Below are 4,512 nucleotides of genomic sequence, written 5' to 3'. Positions count from 1 at the left end.
TTGCTGGTTGGCTACGTCTACACTGGCCCCTTTTCCGAAAGGGGCATGCTAATTTTAAACTTCAGAATAGGGAAATCCGCGGGGGATTTAAATATCCCCCGCGGGATTTAAATAAAGATGTCCGCCGCTTTTTTCCGGCTTGTCGATAAGCCGGAAAAAAGCGTCTAGACTGGCCCGATCCTCCGGAATAAAGCCCTATTCCGGAGGATCTCTTATTCCTACTTCGAATAAGAGGAATTATTCGAAGTAGGAATAAGAGATCCTCCGGAATAGGGCTTTATTCCGGAGGATCGGGCCAGTCTAGACGCTTTTTTCCGGCTTATCGACAAGCCGGAAAAAAGCGGCGGACATCTTTATTTAAATCCCGCGGGGGATATTTAAATCCCCCGCGGATTTCCCTATTCTGAAGTTTAAAATTAGCATGCCCCTTTCGGAAAAGGGGTCAGTGTAGACGTAGGGTTGTATACAGAGAGAGCAAGGTAAGAGTAAATACTGCATCACAGATTGTGGCAGTGTAATTTTTCTCTGTTGGGAATTACTTCAAAAACAGAGCTTTTTAGGTGGTTTTTTAGAGCCATGTTAGTCTATAACTTTAAAAATGTCAAGTAGTCCCGTGGCACTGTAGAGACTAACAAAAATATAGAGCATCGTGAGCTTTCATGAAGTGGGTTTTACCTATGTATGCTGATGATACTGTATATTTTTGTTAGTCTCTATGGTGCCACAGGACTATTTGTTATTTTTAGATAGAGGAAGTTATGATGATAATCCTGTGAAAGAGACAGAATTTAAACTAGTAACAAAAGTAAAGCCACAATCCCAAAAATGCACAAACAACAAATCTAGTAATTATTTTCCTCCACTCTCAATACAGAGGGCCTATAACAGCCATATCAGCTCTTCTCATTCACAGGAAGCACCTGCCAGGAAGAGTATTCAAGAGCTGACCAAATTGCAGTGTGTTAAAACCACACACACACACCAGTAAATCTTCCCTACAGTAAAGGCAGAGACAAAGACCATGCAAGGCCTTTGTAAAGACAAGCTGGCTGTGCTAGGAACAGATACGTAGGCCAGAGGCCCAGTCCTCCTGTGGAGACCTGGGGTTCTCCCCCTGCCTCTGCCTTGATGTGCAGTGTGATCTTGCAAATCACTTCACCTCACTGTCCATTTCTTCTTACATAGTCTCTGTCCTGAAGAGACTACAATCCAAACAAATGAGAGAGACTCTCATATATGCAGTATCTGGCATACTGGGGCCTCTACACATTCCTGTAACACAAATAATAATATCGAGCAGCAAAAATGTGGTGACACTGACTATGATGTGAAGCCAGGACAAAGCCTGAGAGATCTTCTTGAAAGGCATTTTTCCGTATCTGTGGCAAAATACTGTTTTAGAGAAAAGACTGTAGACGGAGGCAAACAATATGAAGACTTGAAATATTTTGCACAGGGGGACTCATTCTGACCTTGAACTAGCTTGGATGAGAAGTCTTCTTTATGTTTTTAACCCAAAATATTAGCTTTATTAATACTTATTTACACCTCACCAGCCAAAATAGACTAGGCACTTTCCAAAATCAGTGAAAGAAATGGTGCCTGCATGGAAGATTATTTGATTTAGTACTAAGTTTAAAATGGATTCCAAAGTGAGTGACAGGCCTGCCGACTGAGGTAGCAGGTAAAGGCAATTGCCTTGGGGCCCGGCGATTCAAAGGGCACAGTTACTACTGCAGCAGTGGTAGTAGCCAAAGCCCTGGGCTCTTCAAATCCAAATATACACACCATGCCCCAGGAGTCTGCGGAGACTATTGGTGCCCCTGGTGATAAAAATAACTGCCCTGGAAGAGAGTAGTCTGATAGTATGGTCATGCTCAAATTGTAAAGATCATGACTATCCTTTAAAGCATAATAAATATCCTTCCTTTCCTGCTTTACTGTCAGCCCAGCTTCCTGAGGACAAAGGGAAAAAGCTGAGTACAAGAGAAATTCCTTCCCAATAGTTCACTGCCAGTCTATGACTGAGGATACTCACAAGGGCATATTTATTTTGGGAGATCAATTTGGCCTTTCAATTTCTAGAGTAAGCTTAAAGGAACCAAATAGCAAAATTAGTTCAAGTAACTCTTGTGACCCATGTACCCATTGCTTTCTGTTGAGAGGTGTTCAGAGACAGGATGGAAGGCCACAATTTGCCGCCTCCTATATTCGTTGTACTATGAGGCTACATCTACACTGGCAGCTTCTTGCACAAGAACTCTTTTGCGGAAGAGTTCTTGTGCAAAAACTCTTCCAGAAAAGAGCATTTACACTGGCATGTGCTTTTGCGCAAGAGATGTGCTTTTGCACAAGAGCATTCATGCCAGTGTAGACGCTCTCTTGCGCAAGAAAGTTCTTATGGCCATTGTAACCATAGGGCTTTCTCGCACAATAAATTCATGTTGCCTGTCTACACTGGCCTCTTGCACAAGAATAGTTGTGCAAGAGGGCTTATTTCTGAGCGGGAGCATCATAGTTCTTGTGCAAGAAGCCCTGATTTTATACAGTAGAACGTCAGTTTACTTGTGCAAGAACACATGGCCAGTGTAGCCAGGCAGCAAGTTTTTGTGCAAGAGCGGCTGCTTTGGTGCAAGATTGTGCCAGTGTAGACACAGCCAGAGAGTTTCCGTAGGAGTCAGGAACTTAAATACCTTTTAGGATCCTAGCCTAGGTCCTCTACAGAGATAAGTTAAGGTTCTGAATAGTCATAGTCAATGGTCCCTCTAATTTTTTCCATACATGTGCAGAATAATTTTATGTGCACGTCAGCATGTGCAAATGGGCACCACCAATAGAAACAAAGAACCTAGTTGTGGCTCTACTGATCAGCTGGGCGGCACTTGAATCTCTCCTGAGCTGCCACTCAAACACACAGCTTATAGGGAACACTTCTCATTGTGGCTGCATTATGGATTTGCCCAAATATCCCTCTCAGAATTCATGGGGGGGGGGGGTGAGGGGGCATAGCCCCTGCACTGAAAGGACCATCTAGACTAGTAATTCTCAACTAGGGGTCTGAGGACCCTTGGGAGGGCATGGAAAGATTTCAGGGAGGCTGTCAAGTAGGGCTGCCATTTGACTCACTGAGGCCTGGGGCAAAAAGCCAAAGCCCCACTGCCCCAACACCCCAGCCTCTAGATCAAGCTTGAACAACATAGCTTCTTGGGGCCTTAGCAATTGCCCTGCTTGCTACCTCTTACTGCCAGGCCTGGCTTTTGTATGAAACAAACAATTATTGTGACACAAGTGGGCTATGGAATTTTTATAGCATGTTAGAGGGGCCTCAGAAAGAAAAAGGTTGAAGACCCCTGATCTAGACTGTGTAGAGGACGTCCAGGCTCTGGTTTCTGTTTGTACTGGTTTTCAGGGGGAAGTTCCAAAGCTTCTTGGAGTCAAACAGAACATTTCCATTTACTTCAGTGGGCTTTGGATCAACTCCAAGGAATTTATTTCTACCTAATTTGCTGGCTTCACTGCTCAGACATTTTTCTGTACGTTTATGTTTCAGTTATGCATGGCTCATTCTGCTGTCAGTAAAATTCCCTGTGGGACAGTGAGACCTCCATCAGTGGTATATCATATTTTTTTTTCTTGGTTTATGGAATTAGTCCCCTCAATTATTTTTCTGGATATAATTGCCAAATTTTTTATCAGGGGATTGAAACAAAGAATTAATTAATGTTTTCATAGTGAGTTGCCCATATAAAGTACTAAGTATCATGTACCCATGGAGCTGACAGCCTGTCCCAGGACATGCACAATCAATTCTGCTCTTCCTCCTGGCTCCAACTACCTACTTTCCAAATTCCACTTATACTGGAGCTTGGAATCCTCCTTTCGCTTTTGCTCTTTGTTACTGCACTACTTGTTCCCCACGCCACCCTTTCAGCACTTGTCTCAGCCCAGACAGGAGACTGGACATGGTCCCACCCAGCAGCACCGAGGCATTGACTAGCTACAGGCCAGTCGCAAGACCAACCTCTGGAGGAAAGTCCCCCCCGTTTATTCCCTTGCCAGAGATGTCCCTGGGGCAAGGAGCTCAGCCCCACTGCAATCACTGCAGTTCTCCACCTCTTCATCCTCAAGCTCAGACTGTCCTGTTTCCTGCAGGAAGCTTTCTTAGCATGGAACATAGAGAGTTAAAAACGGGGAGGGGAGGGATAACATGATCAGAGAGATGGCTGAAAGTGGGGGGGTGTTTCCCATTTTCAGTGACAGGGCAGGGAGAAGTTTGGTCTTGCTCTCACTGGATTTGATATTGATCTGATTCTAAATGGAGTGAAAGTATGAAAGCACAGGAAAGGTGAGGAGAGGTGCTGGCTTGTTGCCATGGACTGGGCTGTGTGTGTGTGCAAAGTGGCAAGAGCAGGAGGCAAATAGGAGGCAGAGAAGTAAAAGGTCAAGTGTCCTGCTCTAAATGCGCAGCAGGGGAGTGGACACGGGATCTCTACCCAGTCAATTCCCCAATGG

This window comes from Pelodiscus sinensis, chromosome 8 (assembly GCF_052426305.1).
Source record: "Pelodiscus sinensis isolate ZL-2025 chromosome 8, ASM5242630v1, whole genome shotgun sequence".
Lineage (NCBI taxonomy): Eukaryota > Metazoa > Chordata > Testudines > Trionychidae > Pelodiscus > Pelodiscus sinensis.
Note: the sequence above shows the minus strand (reverse complement) of the source record.